The sequence below is a fragment of the Dipodomys spectabilis genome, unplaced genomic scaffold (assembly GCF_019054845.1).
Source record: "Dipodomys spectabilis isolate Male_0828 unplaced genomic scaffold, ASM1905484v1 ptg000322l, whole genome shotgun sequence".
Taxonomy (NCBI): Eukaryota; Metazoa; Chordata; class Mammalia; order Rodentia; family Heteromyidae; genus Dipodomys; species Dipodomys spectabilis.
The window spans coordinates 965,342-977,951 of record NW_024870999.1 but is presented as its reverse complement, the minus strand read 5'-3'; the positions used below and the strand labels follow the sequence as shown (position 1 = coordinate 977,951).

Here is a 12,610-nt window from a genome sequence, read left to right as displayed (position 1 = left end):
CTTGTCCCTACTTAGGCCCGGACCAGCTCAGGCAGGAAGGCCAAAGAGAAAAGAAAGAACAAAAACAATACCAACAATTCAGCTCCAATGGAGAGTTGAATTGGGACACAGTGGTGACCAGAGAAGAGTCAAGCCCCATGTCTCACTGTTCCTATCCTGTCTTCAAGCTCTACTCTGGTCCTCGTGGTATCCCAATTCAACTCTTCATTGGAGTTGAATTGTTTGTTGGTATTGTTTTTGTTTTAATGTTAGTATTATGCTCACCTTTGTTCCCCAGCTCCACCCACACCTGGGCCACCCTCCTATTCCTGGAGTTCCCTCCTTACAGCTGGCCCCTCCCTCTCTCTCCGCCCGAACTCCCACCTACCTTACTTCCCATCCCCCCCAGACCCTCCTGCTACCTGGATGGTGACTGAGGCCATGTGCTCTCTCTTAGGGGAAATATGGCTCCTCTAATAAACCTTATAATAATCTTTCTTGTGTGCCTGCCTGCCTCTGCGTGGGCCCCTGAGATGGATGTGTCCGATCCTCTTACACTTTCTTTCCTCCTCGGCCTTCATGGGCCAATTTTGTAGCTGTGTTAAGTGTATTTGCTGGCTGCTGGTCTTTGAGGCGAGTCCACCATGCACTTGGCAGCCTTTTAATAAGGACTCCCAACTCAGCCCCTCACAATGTGGCTTCCCTGTTGCCTCACCTTCCAACAGGAGGGCGCAAAAAGCTCAGAGGTAGCACCCAGGTACGCCCTGAAGTCAAGCCCTAGGACCAGCACCAAAAACAAACCAAACAAGAAACAAAACAAAAACCACACACGATTCATGTTTTATTTTATACATGCATATAAAGTGCTCCACTGCCCACCCCCCCAACTGAGGCTGTTTACTTTCCTGTGACTCATTCTTTCTCATTCTGTCTTTCCCCCCTTTCAGGGATTTATATACTATAAAGTAATGGAATATATTTACTAGGTGCAATACAGAAAACATGAATTGCACTGATCTGCTTTTCTAGTAGAATCAAGAATCAATCTGCCACCTTTACAGTTTGATATCCAAGACCTTTGAGTAGGTATTAACTACCTCTTAATCTTTATATCTGACCCCATTCAGAACTAAAACCTTGTAAGTCTTAGCCATATCTCCAACAAACCAAGTTCTTCCCAATCTTGCAGCCTTCTGTTGTATTTTCCTGTCCCATAGGTGATAAAATATAGTAACAAACCAAAAATCTCATCCAAAAGTCCTATCCATCTAAGTAAAGGATAAAATTATTTTGTGGTGTGTGTGTGTAAGAGAGAGAGAGAAAGAAAGAGAGAAGAAGGGAGGGAGGGAAACAGCACTGTCCCTGAGCTCTTTCACTCAAGGCTCTACCAAGTTAGACAAAACTGTTCTGGCTTTTTGGTGGTTAATCAGAAATAAGAGTCTCACAAGAGGGCTGGGAAGGTGGCTCAGTGGTAGAGCGCTTGCCTTGCATACATGAGGCCCTGGGTTGGATTCCTCAGCACCACATAAGCAAAAAGGAAAAAAAAAGCCGGAAGTGGCACTCTGGCTCAAGTGGTAGAGCCCTAGCCTTGAGCTGAAGAGCTGAGAGACAGCACCCAGGCCCAGAGTTCAGCCCCACAAAAAAAAAACAAAACAAAACAAAACACAAATGATAGCCCATTTAAGAAGGTGGGGTATAAAAAAAAAAAAGCCTCATAAGATTTTCCTGCCCAGGTTGGCTTTGAACTGATCCTCAGATCTTAGCCTCCTGTGTAGCAAGGATTACAGGCATGAGCCACCAGCACTCAGCTGATAAAATGATTTTTAGTTATAACTATAATAGATTGAGTATTGCAACCCACTTTAGGGGATCACAAGACAAAAAAAGAACTCATTGTATACAATTCATCACATTAGGTAGGATGAAGGAACAAAATACTAGTAGTCCTAAAAGCCAGGTAGGGCCTAGCACTGAAAAAAGCTGGCATGAGGACTTAGGGGCTGCGCATACAGAAATTCAAACCATCATCTAAGGAAGGAACAACCAATCAATAAAACCCAGAGTAACTCCCTAAAAACCTGCCCCAAACTTCATATTGGCTTAGCAACATCCCGTTGTGCTTGCCCGCCCACTGTTCCATTAAACATGCATCTTAATAAATGCTTTTTTCCTTCTCTTGCTTCCGTAATTATTTTAGGGACTGTGGCTGTAAAATTCACTACATGAAGAATTCTCTGTGTGGGGCTGGGAAGGTGGCTCAGTAGTAGAGTGCTTGCCTTGCACGCATGAGGCCCTGAGTTCGATTCCTCAGCACCACATAAATAAGAAAGGCCAGAAGTGGCGCTGTGGCTCAAGTGGTAGAGCGCTAGCCTTGAGCTGAAGAGCTGAGAGACCAGTGCCCAGGCCCAGAGTTCAGGCCCATGACCGACATGGGGGAGGGGTTGGGGTGGGGGAAGAGTCAATGCCTAATGCCTGTTAATCCTAGCTGCTCAGGAGGCTGAAACGTGAGGACAGTGATCCAAAGCCAGCCAGGACAGGAAAGTCTGTGAGACTTTTTTTTGTCGGTCATGGGGCCCCCGTGTCCCCACCCCGCAGACCCCTGCGTGTGCCCTCAGCACCCAGGCAGAGGACTTAACTCCACCCTCGGGCTCAGGAAGGAAGGCAGGCATAGGGAGAACTCCAGAGGAGGCACAGGCCAAGGGCGGGATTGCCGCGCAGCCCCGGCAGCCCGCACGCCTCAGCGTCCGGTGATGTCATCGCGGGGGGGGGCGGGGAAAGGTGCGGCCGCTGTGCGCGCGCGACATGGGCGGGTCTGCGTGTTGACGTCAGGACGCGCTGCGCGTGCTAAGCTTCTAGCTACGGCGGGCCTCGCAGTGGAGGTTGGGGGGGCTCGTTGTCGCGCATGGCAGTCATCCGCCTCCATCGGGGACCCCAGTCGATGCCGGTACTTGTTTTTGAGCTCGGGTGGGGGCCGTGAGGGCTGGGGGTCGGTGGTACGTGGCGCGGAAGGTCAGGCTGCAGGGTGGCAGCGCGGGCCCCGGGGCTTCTCCTTGTGCCGGCCTAGCAGTTCTGTGCACGGGCTGGCGCGCGGTGCCTCTCGGATCGTTCAGAAGAGGCGTAGGCCAGGCTGCGTGGGAGCCTTGGAGACAGCGCTAGAAACGTGCAGCGTGACCTGCGACCTCGTGGGACACCTGCCTTAAGACAGACTGGAAGGGGCTGAGAAGGTGGCTCAGTGGTTAAAGCGCTTGCCTTTCATGCCTGAGGCCCTGGGTTCGATTCCTCAGCACCACATAAGTAAAAAGAAAAAAGCCGGAAGTGGCGCTGTGGCTCAAGTGGTAAAGCGCCAGCCTTGAGCTGAAGAGCTGAGGGATAGCTCCCAGGCCCAGAGTTCAGGCCCACGACCGGACCCAAACAAAAAAGACATACTGGAGCGGGGAGTGGGTGGGAGGTTGAGGAGCTGCAACTGGATGGTAACTTGGAGCCATCAATGCAGCTAATTACATTTGTCCGATAGGCCGGTGCTCTGAAAAGATCGAAGATTTCACGAAACCGGGACGGCTGACACACAGCAGATTATCCGGAACATGGACTGGTAAAGTCACGTTGTGAAGGTTTAGGAACACCTTTCTAGAGCCAGGTTCTTGACCATTGGGGTGTCTTGGTCTATATCCTGGCTCAGAAGTGTTTTCCAAGCTGCAAAGTACGTGTGGATATAAAAAAGGAAGTTTATGTAATTACGTGGTGTTGTTTCTGTGATCATGAGTTTAAAAAATTCATGAGTTTAAGAACACTACAATTTTCCTGAGGTGTAGTCATGGGCCCTAGGAACCCTCCAAAACCATTAGTGTGTATGTATGTGTTCTTGTGTTTGCCTGTGTGCCAGTACTGGAGCTTGAACATAGGGCCTGGATAGCTTTTTCCACAAAGAACACAGCTCTAGAGATTTCTGGTTTTTGGGTGGTTAATTGGAGAGAGTTTTATGGATTCTACTGCCTAGGCTGGCTTCAAACAGTGAATGTCAGTTGCAAGCCTCCAGCGTGCTTGAGTCTGCTGTGATTCCTGCATTCCTACAGTGCTTGCCAGAACAGTTTTGAAACGGTTTGAGGCCTTGCCCTGTTCCATCCAGAGCAAGGTTATAGAAATTTCAGACAATTGTTTGCTCCCTTTTGGATCTGGTATGCAGTCATCATGTTGATCTTTAAATGGCACCACTTTGCACATCTGAAATTCGCTTTGTCTTTTGTGCCAGTCCTGGGGCTTGAATTCAGGGCCTGGCCACTGTTCCTGAGCTTTTGTGCTTTAAGGTTCCTAGCATTTCAGCCACAACTCCACTTCCAGTGTTTTGGTTGTTATTTGGAGATAAGAGTCTCATGGGGGTCTAGGAAGGTGGCTTAGTGGTAGCATGCATGAAGCCATTCCACAGTGCCACATACACAGAAAAAGCTGGAAGTGGCACTATGGCTCAAGTGGTAGAGTGCTAGCCTTGATCAAAAGAAGCTCAGGGACAGTGTCCAGGCGTGGAGGAGGGGGCAGTCTCATGGACTTTCCTGCTCGGGCTGGCTTTAAACCAGATCTCAACTTCCTGAGAAGCTAGGTTAACATTGGGCCCAGTTAGATTAAGGTTAAATTTTTGAGGCATCACCATTAGACAGTTTTAGATTCAGTGCAGATAAGCCACTGGTTACCCAGCTAGAAACTAGCAGGTTGAGATTTGAGACCACCTCTCTGGACTACATCCTAAGTCTTACAGGTAGCATCTGGGAGGATGGGTAGAATCCAGAAGATGGGGAAGCTCTCATGCATGTGCTGATTTGGTGTGGAGGATATTGAGTAGAGAGGGATCGGTGACATGAAGTTGTCTGCTTAGTTCTAACTCTCTGACTCTGCAGTCCAGGAGTTGTCGATAAACACCCTTGCCCTGTCATCAGGAAATCAGAAGTGGAGAGTTACTGCCATCTGGTGAGTTGGAATTGGCTGCCCTTTTCCTCTGAGTGGACTTTTAACTTCTCTGTGTTTTTTTTTAATGACTTATTAACTGCTCTTTGTCTCTAATTGAGGTGTTTTGTTTTTTTTTAAGACAGTCTCCCTAACAGCTTGGGCTGGTCTCCATGAAACTGGCAGGCTACCTTGTTAGCTGCAAGGAGTAACATCTCACACCTCACAGCCCCCTTCTCCCAGGGCCTCTACTGTATGTCATTGCACCAGCACACACAAAGCGGTCATCCCTTCCTCAGTGTTTCAGCAGTAATCCCAGTTTGCCAGAGCTAGAAGAGCCCTGAGGTGGGTGGAGCAGCCCACAAATCATCACAACTGTGCAGTGTCTGGTGGGCCACTCTATGGAGTCTGGTCTGTATAGGGGTAAGTATGAAGGAAGGCATTCTAGTGAGTGACTTTGCTTCTCTTTTTTTTTTTTTTAAATTTAATTTAATTTTATTTGTGAACATACTGTACAGAGGAGTTACAGTTACATGGGCAGGATAATGCGTACATTTCTTACCAAGCATTGCAGCCTCCTCCTTTGTTTACCCTTCACATCCCTTCCCAGCCTCCCCCCTCCCCCCCAATCCCAATCCTTCTCCTTCCCCCCCTTCCCCCCCCCCCACTAACATTGTAAAGCTCGTTTTGGACCTGACAACTTGTACTTCTCATTGTTGCAACAGGTCCACCTGTATCCTTAAACAACTGGTTTTTCCCCATCTCCTCCACAAGTTATACTGACATCAAATATAGTGAAAGCAGGGGTTATACTGTGGGGGAGGGACATACAAAGCAACAAAGAGATAATCTTATAAATGTGTTAGAAACACATGCATGAAAGAAAAAAAACTCTTTTGTATGGTAACTTCCTATGAGTCACCTGGTCAAGCAAAGGTTTAAAACAAACAAAACAACTTATTCTTGCCTTCCATGTTAAAGGCAGGGAATTGAGACCCAAAAAGTTTGTCTTTAAGCTCACATGTCTATTTGGGGGTTGAAGACTCTTGGGACCTAGCTATCTAAATTTGGGGTGGCCTTTGTGGTTTGGATATTACCTGGGTGAGGTCAGTGGGCCACAGAGGTGTCACTACTGTGGGAGTGTGGTCTGGAGCTAGAAACTTAGATTCAGTTTTCTGAACAATTGGCAGTAGTAATGGCTCCTGATTGTGTGTGACATCACTTCACAGCATGCCTTGGTATTTGTCATGGATATGGAGACATGAGCCCTGGCTATGAACACCTAATGAAAGTGGGAACAAAATTTGCAGCTTAATTATCCAGATAGATTTCAAGCCCTGCCTGCTTGCCTTCTAGAAGGAATCAACAGTTTCATGTTCTTGGTCCAGGGTAGTGTATCTCAGGTCCTCCAGCATCTCCTGAATGGAAAACAAAAGATACTTAATAAATGTAGCTTTAAATACCACTGGCCCCAGCCTCTTGTTTCTTCTTCCCTGTACCAGGTATCGTGGTAAAGATGCTCTGTCCCTTGGAATGCTGGGTGGTGGTCACCACAGAGCCAAGACCACCATTTGAATTCTGCAGTAGAAGTGATAGGGGATGCAAAGGAACTAAATCCTGGGATTCTCTGCCTTTGGCTCATGGAACATTCTGTCCTTTCAGATAATCTCCACTGTGTGGTTCCTCAGTCCCAGAACCAAGTGGATTGTGTTTAAAGTCATCCTGAGTAAAGTGTTATCAAGTTGGGTGTGGTGGCACGGCCATCATCCCAACTATGCAGAAAGTGAATGGGAGAAGTAAATAGTCATAGTACAGGTCTGCCCAGGCACAAATGTGAGACCTTACATCTCCTCAAGGAGATGGCACTTATAGCTAATGAAGTGACTTGCCAATTTCAGATGCTGATAGGAAGCAAAATACACAGACACAAATGCATGTGCCTATGATCCTAGCACTTGGGAGGCTAAGGCAGGATTGGAAGTTTGTGGCCATTAGGGAGACTATCTCAAGGAAAAACTTGAGACCAAGAACTGTTGATTGACAGCAAAGGCAAAAACGGCTGGGAATGCTGGCCTAGCAAGTGCTAATTCAGCCCCCAATACTATCCCTGGAAAGGATGTTCTGATGGCCCTGTTATGCCCTATTCAGTAGAAAGTATCAGCAGTCCATCCACAGGTTTTACCTCAAGGCCACTCAACCAGCTTGGTAACATTGTCAAAGTGTAGCAGCTAAGTCTAAGGCCTGAAAAATATAGCCAGTGAAGGTGCAATGAATGGCTGTGTATGGAAAAACCCAGTTTCCAGCCAGTCCCTTGTCTTACAGACTGAAAAACTAAAACCAGATTCAGGAATCATGACATCTTCCCTAGCTTAGGAGCTGACTTGACTAGTTACAGTGCGTTTTCTAGTCTACAGCTATTGTAGCATTTCCTTCATACCAGGAGACAAGCAGTTGCTCATGTTTTCCCCAGGACTGGGGGTGGTGTGACAGCATTCAGCTAGGTTCTGGTCTAAGTTCAGGAGGTGCTTGTGTATGTGGTGAGCCTGTATGTGCAGGTTGGAATCCTCCCCCTACAGCTGACTCAGTTTGTCCTTAAGTGAGGTTAAAAAAGACCTAAATTGAGTCCAGTTGGGGAGTTGCAAAGGGCAGCTCTACCAGCACTGGGCATTGCTACTGAGGGCAGCTGCAGCATTTGGGACCTGTGTAGGAGACACCTCAAAACTCATCTAGGTGTGGGGCTGGGAAGGTGGCTCAGTGGTAGAGCACTTGCCTTGCGTGCCTGAGGCCCTGGGTTCGATTCCTCAGCACCACATAAGCAAAAAGAAAAAAGCTAGAAGTGGTACTGTGGCTTAAGTGGTAGAGCGCTAGCCTTGAGCTGAAGAGCTGAGGGACAGCGCCCAGGCCTAGAGTTCAGGCCCCACGATTGGACCCCCAAAAAAACATCTAGGTGAGCCAGGCACTGATGGCTCAGGCCTTTAATCGTAGATAATCAAGAGATTGAGATCTGAGGATAAAGATTCTAAACTAGCCAGCCCATGAGACCTGTTAGGAGTATTTTAGACTACCAGAAAACACTATAGACATCCAGGTACAAAGAACAAAGAAACGGTTTATTGCCAGTAAAGGGATCAGACAAGACCACTCAGAAGGGAGAAGTGAGAAGTTCTGGCTATTGTCTGAGGTGACCTGTACAACCTACTGAGGCTAGAAGGGGCTAGAAGGTGGAGATCCTGGTGTGGACCAGGTTTTTCATCATGGTGGATTAGGATTTATGGCTGCTGCACAAGTAGTAGGTAAGGGGTCCTGTAGCTGCTCAGACGAAGGTTACTCTAAGGGGCTTTTGTTGCCTTATATGGTGGTAGCTGCCCCAGAGAGTGCCATCTCAAGGTAAAGGGGAGTTGGAGGCTGATTATTTACTGCCTTTATTACATGGGCCTAGGAAAAGGGCATGCTAAGCTGTGGAAAGGGGAAGGAGCTCATTGGGCTAACAAGACCCATCTCCAATTAATGAGCTGCAAGTGGAGGTATAGTTCAAAAGGTAGAATTCCAGCCTTGAATGAAAAAACCAGCAAGAGCATAAGGCCTTGAGTTCAAGCCCCCAGTATCTCATCCAAAGAGTAAAATTGCCAACAGCAGGGCCCCAGTGACTCGTGCCTGTAATCTTAGCTACTCTGGAGGCTGAAATCTGAGGAACACAGTTTGAAGCCAACCAGATCAGGAAAGTTCATGAGACTTAAATTTAATAAACTAAAAAGGCTGTAACTAAGAGCTGTGGCTCATGTGGTAGAGCCTTGAACACAAAAACTCAGACAGCGCCCAGACCCTTAGTTCAAGTCCCAGAAGCAGCACTCACACACAAAGTAATAATAGTGCTGTTGGGATTTTCTCAATCCCCAAGCCTGAGTGGGTGATGGCCCTACTCTGCTTTCCTGTGTTCTGCTAGTCTGCCCACTAAAGGAGCATGGCCCAATGAAGCTGTAAATGCCTACCCATTGGTCTGCTTGCTGAGGATCATTCTAAGACTGATCTTAAAATAGGAGCTTGGTGCCAGTAGCTCATGCCTGTAATCCTAGCTACTTGAGAGGCTGAGATCTGAGGATTGTGGTTCAAAACTAGTCCAGGCAGGAAGGTCTGCAAGACTCTTACCTCCAATAAACTACTCAAAAAGCCAAAAGTGGACCTATGGCTCAAATGGTAGAATGCTAGCCTTGAGCAAAAGAAGTTCAGGTATAGTGCCCCGGCCCTGAGTTCAAGCCCTAGGGATAGCACAGAGGAAAAAAGAAAAAAAAAAGCCAGGCACCAGTGGTTTATCCTGTAATCCTAGCTACTCAGGAGGCTGAGATCTGAGGATCGTGGTTCAAAGCCAGCCTGGGCAGGAAAGTCCATGAGACTTCCTTTTTTTTTTGTCAGTCATAGGGCCTGAACTTTGGGCCTGGGCACTGTCCCACGGCTCTTTAGCTCAAGGCTAGTAGTGCTCTACCACTTGAGCCACAATGCCACTTCCAGCTTTTTCTGCTTATGTGGTACTGAGGAATTGAACCCAGGGCCTCATGCATACAAGGCAAGCGCTCTACCACTGAGCCACCTTCCCAGCTCCTGTGAGACTCTTATCTCAAAGAAACCACCAGAAAACTGGAAGTGGCGCTGTGGCTCAAGTGGTAGAGCGCTTGCCTTGAGCTCAAGAGCTGAGGGTCAGCATCCAGGCCCAGAATTCCAGCTCCATGACGAACAAGAAAGAAGGAAAGAAAGAAAGAAAAAGAGAAAGAAAGGAAGAATTCAGGGGCTGGGAAGGTGGTTCAGTGGTAGAGCGCTTGCCTTGCATGCCTGAGGCCCTGGGTTCGATTCCTCAGCACCACATAAGCAAAAAGGAAAAAGCCGGAAGTGGCACTGTGGCTCAAGTGGTAGAGCACTAGCCTTGAGCTGAAGAGCTGAGGGACAGCGCCCAGGCCCAGAGTTCAGGCCCCATGACGGGACCCAAAAAAACAAGCAGAAAGGAAGAATTCAGGGCTGGGCTGACCCAGAGGTTTGTCTGGTCTTGGAAGGTACTTCCTTGTGTGATGTCATCTCTGTGCCCTGGCCCCTAGCTGCAGTGGATGTGAGAATAGCAGAAACAACTTTGTGGGTCATGGGAATTGAATGATGCAATGAAGGCACGTGGTTGTGCAAACCCTCAGGGTGGAGGAGGCTCAATCTTGATTATGGTCCCTCCCAGAGTTGCCCAGCAACCAGTGTCTGAAGGCCCACCCACAGGCCAATCTCTGAACTAAAAATGGTCTTGACATTTTCAAGTGGTTAAGGGAAAAAAAACCCCAAAAGAATACTATTTCATGACAGATGAAGATTTTTGTGGAACTGGAATTTTGATGTCACTAAGATTTTTCTGAAACCCATACCAATTTTTCTTCCTCCTCCTTTATTTTATTTTGTGTCCATCCAGGGCTTGAACTCAGGCACTAGACTCTGAGCCTGAGCTTATTTTGCTCAAGGCTGGTACTCTACCACTTGGGCCATAGCCCCACTTCTAGCTTTTTTTTTGTCGGTTGTGGGGCTTGAACTATGGGCCTGGGCGCTGTCCCTCAGCTCTTCTGCTCAAGGCTATGCTGTACCACTTGAGTTAGAGTGCCACTTCTGGTTTTCTGGTGGTTTATTGGAGATAAGAATTTCACGGACTTTCCTGCCCGGGCTGGCTTTGAACCGTGATCCTCAGATCTCAGGCTCCTGAGTAGCTAGGATTACAGGTGTGAGCCACTGGTGCCCAGCTCTTCTGGCTTTTTTTTTTTTTTTGTCGGTCATGGGGCTTGAACTCTGGGCTTGGGTGCTGTTCCTGTGCTCTTCAGCTCAAGGCGGGTGCTCTACCTCTTGAGCCACAGCACCACTTCCGGTTTTCTAGTGGTTTATTGGAGATAAGAGTCTCACGAACTTTCCTGCCTGTGCTGGCTTAGAACTGTGATCCTCAGATCTCAGCCTCCTGGGTAGCTAGGATTGTAGACGTGAGCCACCAGCTATCTTCTGGCTTTTTTGTAGTTGAGTGGAAATAACAGACTTTCCTGCATGGGCTGTCTTTGAACCACCATCCTCAGATCTCAGGCTTTTGAGTAGTTAGGATTATAGTCATAAGCCACCAACACTTCACTGCCAATTGTTTTGTTTGTTTGTTTCAACTTTTTTAGTTTAATTTTTAATTGTCATTATAAAAGTATGTAAAATGGGGTTACAGGGACTGGGAAGGTGGCTTAGTGGAACAGTGCTTGCCTAGTATGCATGAAGCCTTGAGTTCGATTCCTCAGTACCACATACACAGAAAAAGCTGGAAGTAGTGCTCCAATTCAAATGGCAGAATGCTAGCCTTGAGCAAAAAGGAACTTAGGGACAACTCCCAGGCTTAGAATTCAAGCCCCAGGACAGGCCAGAAACAAAAAATTTTTAAAAAGGGAGGCGGGGTTATAGTTACATAAGTCAGGTTAAGGGTACATTCCTCCCCCCCCCACCCTCTTCCTCCTTTTTTGCCACTCCTCGGGTTTGATTTCTGAGCTAGTGAGCTGTCCCTGAATTCCTTTTTTTGCTCAAGGCCAGCAATCTACCACTTGAGCCACAGGCACTACTTCTGGCTTTTTTCTGTGATTAATTGGAGATAAGAGTCTCACAAACATTACTTCCTGGGCTGGCTTTGAACAGCAGTGCTCAGATCTCAGCCTCCTGAGTAGCTAGGCCAGTGCCTAGCCAAGAGTACATTTCTTTTTATTGTTGTTGTTTTATTTTGTCAGTCGTGGTGCCTGAACTGTGAGCCTGGGCGCTGTCCCTCAGCTCTTCAGCTCAAGGCTAGTGCTCTACCACTTGAGCCACAGCGCCACTTCCAGCTTTTTCTGCTTATGTGGTGCTGAAAAATCGAACCCAGGGCCTCATGCATGCAAGACAAGCACTCTACTGAGCCACCTTCCCAGCCCAGGAGTACATTTCTTTTTGGACAATGTCATCCCTTCTCTCTCTCTCTCCCAGTTTTCCCCTCCCATCCTCACCCACAAGTTGTACAGTTCATTTTCAACATTGTCTAATACATTCCTTTTTGGACAATGTTACCTCCTCCCTCACTCCTTGCCAATTCTTCTTCCTTTTTTTTTTTTTTTTTTGTTGCTCATGGGGCTTGAACTTGGCCTGGGCTGCTGTCCTGTCCCTTAGCTCTTTTGCACAAGGCTAGTGCTCTACCACTTGAACCACAGCTCCACTTCTGGTTTTCTGGTGGTTAATTGGAGATAAGAGCCTCATATATGGTGTATGGACTTCCCTGCTGGGGCTAGCTTGAAACCCTGTTCTTCAGATCTTAGCCTCTTGAGCAGCTAGGATTACAGGCCTGAGCCACCAGCTTTTGGCCCTGCCAGTTTTTAAAATTCTCAGTATCAACCTGAGGTGTGCTTTGCTTGAGTCCCTGGGCATTGGGGAAGTGAAACTAGAAAAGGAGACTATAGGTGGGAACCCCCCCAGACTAGAGGTTAGATTTGGGAAACCCTTCAAAAGCACCATCGAAGAGCTGGGGGTGTAGAGGGGCTTCCTTTGCCAGAGTTTGCATGATGAAATGACCCTGAAATTGTCACTGAAGAGCCTGGCCCAGATGGATCTCAGGAATTTTGGAGGTGGGGGGTTCCTTATTGCTGATGGTACCTAGTTTGGTCAGATGGAGAGATGTTTAAAATTTTAAGGA

At 47.6% G+C, this 12,610-nt stretch overlaps 1 long non-coding RNA gene and 1 other non-coding gene across 2 annotated transcripts; both read left to right on the top strand.

Moving 5' to 3' along the window:
• Positions 1–2,809: 2,809 nt before the first annotated feature.
• LOC122128062 lies at positions 2,810–6,379 on the top strand. Its single transcript, XR_006151350.1, has 5 exons — positions 2,810–2,923; positions 3,494–3,571; positions 4,869–4,938; positions 5,057–5,337; positions 6,144–6,379. It is a non-coding gene; the product is annotated as an uncharacterized LOC122128062 (long non-coding RNA).
• Positions 4,002–4,133, top strand: LOC122128093. Its single transcript, XR_006151357.1, has one exon. It is a non-coding gene; the product is annotated as a small nucleolar RNA SNORA9 (small nucleolar RNA).
• Positions 6,380–12,610: the final 6,231 nt, after the last annotated feature.